The sequence below is a fragment of the Protomyctophum parallelum genome (genome assembly GCF_964188405.1).
Source record: "Protomyctophum parallelum genome assembly, chromosome: 10".
Lineage (NCBI taxonomy): Eukaryota > Metazoa > Chordata > Actinopteri > Myctophiformes > Myctophidae > Protomyctophum > Protomyctophum parallelum.
Window position 1 is genome coordinate 29,130,766 of NC_139704.1, and position 8,308 is coordinate 29,139,073.

The following is an 8,308-nucleotide window of genomic DNA, read 5'->3' on the forward strand; positions in this document are numbered from 1 at the left end:
ACGCAGACACACACGCACACGCACACACACAAACATGTTTATATTACTTCTAAACATTTTGCCAAACATCACACACACTCCTATCCTCCTGGTGGGGACCTGTGCCCAGAAGGGCACTTTTTCTAGTTTAATAATAAAACTAGCAATTGGGGGTAAAGTGCCTGCCAACCACTGCGGAGGTCATACAAACACGAGAGCGTCTATATTGGCACGTGTCACTTTACGCATTCCTACTAGCTGAGGCGGAAGCTGTCAGCAGGGCTCTACGTCCTCCCGGTGGGGGCTCCTCACTGGCAGGTGAGTCAGTAGGATACAACAGTATGTCCTCCCGGTGGGGGCTCCTCACTGGCAGGTGAGTCAGTAGGATACAACAGTATGTCCTCCCGGTGGGGGCTCCTCACTGGCAGGTGAGTCAGTAGGATACAACAGTATGTCCTCCCGGTGGGGGCTCCTCACTGGTAGGTGAGTCAGTAGGATACAACAGTATGTCCTCCCGGTGGGGGCTCCTCACTGGTAGGTGAGTCAGTAGGATACAACAGTATGTCCTCCCGGTGGGGGCTCCTCACTGGTAGGCGAGTCAGTAGGATACAACAGCAGTGACAACACAGAAATGTGTGTGGAGGAATCAATTGGCATAATATCTAAATTGGTGAGAAAAAGGGGTAAATAGCTAAAACAGCAGCACTAAAGCGTTATTCATAGTCTGGATTTCCGGTGGTGAGGTGACCAGTGAACTACAACATGACGTCACCGAGCCGCGGTGAAGAGCAAACCACCGCCACCGCCCCAGCCCTTCTCTCTGTTTTTACTCACCACCGCTCAACGTTATTTCAGCTCCGGTGGTCACCTCACCACCGGAGCGGTGGTCACCTCACCACCGTAGCGGTGGTCACCTCTCCACCGAAAATCCAGACTATGAATGAGCCTTACTTAATAAAGACTGGAAGAAAAAGGTTCCCTTTCTAATGTTTTCTTTTTAAGATTCCATTTTGGTAATGCGCCTCATGACTAATCATAATATTATGCTCTTGACATGCAAACCATACTGTATACACTGGAGACCTGCACAATCTAGTACTGTGGGAATGCCTTCACCACTAAAGACAGTGGTGAGTTGTTTAATCATTTAATCATCTAGTTTTAGTGAAATGAACTGGAGTTACAACTGTGCTGGAACCGCTTTTCTTCCGTCTATGTGGATGTTCCCCCAGAATAAGGATGCTGGGGTTAACGTAGTTATGCTGGCTAACTCTACTACATGGCTGGTGGGCCAGGGGGCTATAGTAAAGGCCTATTCATACTCCAGTTTTAGTTGATAAGGTGACCACTGGTGAGCGGTGAGTCGCTTATCACCGCGGCGTGACGTCATGTTGTAGTATACAGTATAGACAGGAGGGTCACTCAGCAGCGTATATGCCATAGACAGGAGGGTCACTCAACCACGTATATCCCATAGACAGGAGGGTCACTCGGTATACACAGCAATCTCATAAACCAGTGGTTCTCCATTTGGTTCAATTTGTACACTCTCAGAGTTACCAATCATTAAACTGGAGACCCCCTGGGATCTCTTCAAGGACCCCGCTTTGTGAACCACTGCCATAGACAGAGGGGTCACGACAGAAGGCCAACATGGGACTGGGGGCATCACTTTCACCACAGCTTAAATGCTCTGTTGGTTGGATACAGCATATGTCCAAAACATTTACAAAAATAGCAAAAGTAGCAGATCAACAAGCTAGAAAGGCGCCGCGAGCTGGCAGATCTGCTACTTTTGATACTTTCTGGTGATGCTGTAGTAGTATGATCAAGTAGGGGCGTTTATTTACGGGGGAAAAAAACACAAGAAGTTAAAACACGCAGACAAGAGGAGCAGACACACTCCCAACATCACATCTCACTCTCAGGGAACAGACCTGGTACCGGCACTATAGCTCACTTGGCGTGTATGTGTGACGTCGACGAGTCCGTTTATGTCGAGCTATTCTTCCGTCTCTTCCTCCTCACCATCTATCCCAGAAGTTGGACGGCGGTCACGGTGCGATTGAGACGCGCAGAGTGGCGGCGGAGCGGCGGGCAGCTGTCCAGCTGATAGGGCTGATGATAGGGCAACATTCTCCGTGTTGGGCCCTGTGGAGTGACAGAAATGGGATGGGACGGGGGGACGGGGACGGGGACGGGGGGAATGGGTGAGTATTGGTTTAGATTCCTGCCGGACAAGGGGCGCCTTTGTTGGAAGACATCAAAACCTATCTCCGTGCTCGCACGGTGCATGGAGTGATTAAACGAGATGTGAGTGGTTAACCTCGGGGACGAACGGAGCGAGGCGGAGAATGTCCCCCCCCACCCCCCACCCCACCCCGCCACCACCCCCCCCCCCCCCCCCCCTCTCTCTCTCTCCCTGCGCCGGAGTTGAATTAGTAGAAAAATGTAGTGGAGACCGCAAGATGTAAACCGGCAGCAGAAATCCAGAAGGGAAACAATATTGAGCGCAAAAACTAAAAAGAAAGCAAAAAGATTAATCGGACTAAAAGGTGCAGTGAAAGCAAGAGGGGGGATGTGGTTATATGGGGGGGGGGAGAGAGAGAGAGAGAGAGAGAGAGAGAGGAGCAGAAGAGTTTGGCTGGGTCCCACGGCTAGCCATCAGCACCTCCTCAAAGGTCACTTAGTGTGGCTAATAAGAGCCTGACGAGGGACCACCGACATGTGCGCGCACACACACACACACACACACACACACACACACACACACACACACACACACACACACTATACAAGTGTAGGAATACAGACCTGCATTGTCTGCTGGTCTCCTCCAATCAGCCGTGACATCAATTATTAAGCATGCGTGCACGCGCGCACACGCACGCACACACACACCCACGCACACACACACAGGCTAAGTTAACAGTTTCCGTGCCGCGAATGGATTACTCCAGGTTAATGTCGCTGCCGTATCGGACATACCCGCCTTTTGTTTTATGTGTTTAATCCGCCGTAATGTAATGAATCAAAAGAAAATCCGTCTTCGTCGCGGAGTATGAGACTGGATGGCTTCGCTTTGATGACGAAACCGGAAATCGTCACATGCTGTGGGCTGCTAGGGCTTCTGGGAAATTGAGGCCAATGGAAATGCATTGGTTGCAACGCCTCATTGAAACCAATCTTGTGTGCGTCTTCCGGGTGCACCAAGATGGTGGATGCTACACACAGATCATAACAAACCACGGGAGCTTTTTTTGATGGATTTTCGCGGATTAAAAGCCCAAATAATTCAGCGTATGCTCTAAAGGTAATACAACAATCTCGGCAGTGAAGGGGGGTTGATTAAAATGCGGGTTAATCGTAAAAAACAGTCAAACTGTTAATATTAATACTACAAAGTAAGCAATGTAGGAAAAGGCCTTGATCCAATCCCACCAACCTGCCCTCACCACCGCACAGGCAGAACCCCCCCTCTCTCCTTTACTACTGGACAGTGCTATGGTTACACGCACGCACGCACGCACGCACGCACGCACACAGGCGCTCTCCATCCACACACCATGAGGAAGAATGGCTTCATTGTGTTTTTATTGCCGTGTGCTGATAAGTGTTACCTTTTTCACAGCTGAATAGTGGCTGCCTCTCTGCCTGTCACCTCTGCACACACATGCATGCATATACGTTACACAGTGGTGGAAAGTACTATAATTTCGAGGTATTTATACTTTCCATGAGTATTTCCAATTTCCAATACTTTTACTTGTACTCCACTACATCATTTTATACATTTGAAAACTTGAAATGAGACAGTCTGCATAATGAGTAGGCTACTTTAAGTACATGTTGATGCCAATACTTTTGTACTTTTGCACAAGTACATACATGAATTCCGAACTTTTACTTGTAACGGAGTAGTAGTTCTACATTGCAGTATTGATACTTGTACTTTAGTAAAACATTTGAGTACTTTTTCCACCACTGTAAATCAACACAATTGGAACACGTGTTGACTAAACGGACTAATCAATGAGTTGACATATTCCTACAGTATGTCTATAGTGTTACACTGAGGAACCCATCCCAGACGAGTACCCAACATAATAGGGATGCACCATTATCAAATTATGACCCATATCCCATCTCCGATTATATGCTGTATACTGTATCTGCCGATTACAATATATTAAATTATTATATTATATTTATATTGAACTCATTGCTGATTTTTTGTTGTTGTAATGTTTGTTTTTCTGGTGAAAGTAGATGATAAGACAGTCAGACAGAGACAGGCAGACTGGCTGCTCTGCGAGCACAAAACCATTGACGGTTACATTATAATTGGATTGTCAATATCGGTGAAAATAATCTGTATTAATACCGATATGGCATTTTAATGGTCGATTTCGATATGCTACCGATGATATCGTGCATCTCTCTAAACATCTCTAAACATCACCGCTTGGATTCAAACCCAGGCCTGCTGCATGAGAGACCAGACATCTCGTCACAATTATTACATTATCGCAAGTATTTGACATAATCGTCATAATTGTTTCCATGTTGAAAAGAATGTTCATACATTTTATAAAAATAGCAGAAATAGCTGATCCACAAGCAATTTACGAAAATACAGGCCAACGGAATAAACAATATTAGTTTGCCTCTTCTACAAAAATAAAAGTTACTGTCGCGCGTGCCAAGCTGTCACTCGTACTTGTATTATTGATTTATTGATTTATTTCCCACAACAGAGTAACCTTGCGGCAGACTATCCAGCATGTATTTTCCACCTCGGAGGAAACTCTGGAGCGGCCGGCAGTGTCAGTAGGCCAATCAGAGGCAGGCGGGGCATTAGTCATTACCATGTCTATGCTCGGACTAGAAAAGATATGCGCACGGCACGGCCCACCCAAGAGGGAATCCCTTCTTGGCCACGGGAGATATTATTAGGCTTATGGGCTTTAGGCACAATGTACACATACTGATACTGTATGCATGCAAACACACATCAGATTAATTATACTTACACCATCACACGGCCAACTGTGAGTTAAGCACGAGCTGAGCCAACAACACTGTCGACTGAACCATTAGCATGGGTTAATTCATTTAGAGTTCAATAGACAGACAGTATTGGCACTAAATCCTGGACTGTGTAGAGCTCAATGAAATTAATTAAAACTGTTGCACAAAACGGGAGGAACCAGACAATGATTTGAATCCAAAGTTGAACTGTACTGTATGTATGTATGTATGTATGTATGTATGTATGTACGTACGTACGTACGTACGTACGTACGTATTCATTAATTGTCTATACGCCAGGCCTAAGGCGTGCATAAGGCAGAGAATATGTTTTTGCCACGATCCATAGGTCCATACGTCCGTTTGTGTAAGGCACCGCTGGCCAGATCAGCTCACTTCTTTTTTTAATATTCATTTTTCATCGGAAAACATTATCTCTATGGTCGTGTGATTTTGGAACAATATGCATCAAGTCATGAACGCATGCAGCATCTGATAGCCATGACACTTAAGTTCACATTGGCTTCACATATTGCCACGAGGTGCAATACCTTCATACAATGCTGGCCCACCATAACCATACCTGGCCTGTATCTATTTTATTTATATAAATAAAACGTGTGTGAGCATGTTGATTACAATATAGCATGTGTGCATGTGCCTAAATGTTGTTTTTGTGTGTGACAGCCTAATCTCTCCCCCCCCCCCCCCCCCCCCTCCTCTCTCTCTCACGTCTGTGTCACACAATGACACTGTGACAATGAAATGCTATTTAGTCAGACCCTGTCAGTCAGCCTATTGCATGTGGGTTACAAGGTTAGACCTGAGCAAAACACGCACACACGCACACACACACACACAGGTCGGTGAAAAGGAAGACCGGGGGACGAAAAGGAAGAGAGAAAGCAGAGTGGGAGTTATGGGAGTGAAGAGGGAATGGGATAATGAGTGAAGAGGGAAGGGTGTGTGTGTGTGTGTGTGTGTGTGTGTGTGTGTGTGTGTGGTGGGGGGGGTGTGGACTAGGGTGGATAAGAAAACACCCCGGCTGCTCTCGGGGGGCGTGGGCTTTGGGAAACAATCCCAATGGCCTGAGAGTCTCATCTGCAGTGGAAAATGAATAAATGAATAGGTGAGGCAGAGGGGCCTCCCATGGGCAGGGTACCAGGGCCATCTGGGAAGACCATCACCACAGTCCCATACCTGCTGTTTCCCCACTGAAGCAACATGTCAGTCTAAGGATTTACTGCTGCATGGAAACACACACACACACACTCAAAAACATGGGATCCTTCACGTGCTTGCATTGCACACACAACCATGCAAACGGTCGCACACGCACGCACCCACGCACACGCACACACACACACACACACACACACACACACACACACACACACACACAGTACAGACTGACACAGAAACAAACACATGCACACCCACACGGACGGATGGACACACGGATGGACGTGTACTGTAGCAGGTTCAGAAGTTCACACTCTCGCTTGGTAACCGACGTGCAAACACAAACAAACACAAAAACACACAAAAACATGCACACGTCAGGTTTAGAGATTTATACACGCATTTGGAAAGACACGCATTAACCAATCAATAAATCTGTTGCCAGGACGACCTATTGACCTCTCTTTGTATCACAGTCTCACCCTCTGTCACTCTTACACACACAACAGCAGGGGTCAAGGTCAGATGGGTGGGGGGGGATGTGTGTGTGACTGTGTGTGTGTGTGTGTGTGTGTGTGTGTGTGTGTGTGTGTGTGTGTGTGTGTGTGTGTGTGCTTAAAGGTTAGTGGTGTGACACCAGCAGTTAAGCCCCCATGTTTTGGCAGCCGGGTCGTGAACTCTGACCCCTGTGGACCCCGAGAGACGGGGAGGTCTGATCAGGTGGGTCTGTGACCACTAATTGTCATAATCTTCCATCTCCATTTTGTCTGTCTTCTTTCAGGCTGCAGGGACAATGAGCGGGGGCTCAGGGGGTGCGTGTGTGTGTGACAATGTGGATACCTTTTGTTAAGTGGCAATGGCCCTGCCCCACTGTGGACACGAACACAATGGCCCTTCAAGAAGACACACAGATTGAGTGGTTTGGCTCAGCACTCTTTACACTCCTGGACCCAAAAGGCTCTGCTTCTAAGCCGGTAGTTCTCAAACTATTTTGATTTCAAGGACCCCATAGTTGTAGTCATTTTGGACCCCCTCAAGGAACCCTGAGGGACCCCACTTTAAAGAACCTCGGTTCTAAGCCACCTCTCTCTCCCCCCCCCCCCCCCCCCCTCCCCCCCCTCTCTCTCTCTCTCTCTCTCTCACACAAACAGGTAAGATAAAGGTGAATAAAGAACATGAAACAGCATATATTAGGCAACGGACAGAATTCTATGCGAGTAATCATTTTGGCAACTGGGATAAATAGAATAAACAGTACATAAACTGTACAGCCATATGCTGACTATGCTCTGGTGTGAGCAAAAAGCTTGAATACGGTGTTAATTTTAGACTTAAAATATGATGAAAAATATTTCGTTGAATAACTTTTTTCACTGACAAAAACTAAATAAAAACTAAGCTATATGACTAAAACTAAATGTACTGACATTTTCGTCAACAAATAAAAAGTAATTATATGCTTGGTTGTGTGCAGGTGTAATGCCTCGAAAATAGCAGATCTACAAGCTCACAACGTTGTGTGTAAATAGAAATGTATTCTAAAAACTATGCCTAAAACCATAGCCATAGTGTAAGACAGAGTTACGCAAACTCCGTTCACTTCTTGGGGCCAGTCCAATGGCGGTTCTTCTACATAGACTAGACTAGAATGGGGACAACCGGAAGTATTGAATGGGGACAACCGGAAGTTTACGGAATGCATTGCAGTCTATGGGCTCACACGAGTACATGAACCAAGTGACCGGGCTGTTTTCTGCCCCCTCAATATCGCATCTCTTCTATAAAATGGCTCCGACTAAAACTAAGTCAAAACATTTGTCAAAATCAACACTGCAGTTTTATCATTCCTTTTCACGGTTCCCATTTCTCTCTACAAACTCCCCTGTCCCCTGGCCAGCCCTCTCACTCACACAGCCCATTCCAAGCTCTCGTCGAGAGATGACTAATTACACCCAGTGAAAGCAAGTCTGCGTGTCACTTTGTGAAATGTCAACGACGGTCGACTGCAGACCCGCGTCAGTCGCAGACGTCCTCGGCAATTAGCAGCAGCTCTGCAGCCGCAGTCGCTCGTTGAAAAGCAGTTTGTTTGGTCTGCTCTCCAGTGTGATCAGAGGAA

The 8,308-nt window shown here is 46.6% G+C and overlaps 1 protein-coding gene across 1 annotated transcript in view; it reads left to right on the forward strand.

The window, feature by feature from the left end:
- Positions 1-7,704, forward strand: part of loxl4 (lysyl oxidase-like 4) — a 336,094-nt gene extending 328,390 nt beyond the window's left edge. Inside the window, exon 16 of the transcript XR_014569801.1 lies at positions 7,690-7,704. The gene's annotated coding sequence lies outside the window, so the exon portion shown is untranslated. The remainder of the gene's footprint in view (positions 1-7,689) is intronic.
- The last annotated feature ends 604 nt before the right edge of the window (positions 7,705-8,308 follow it).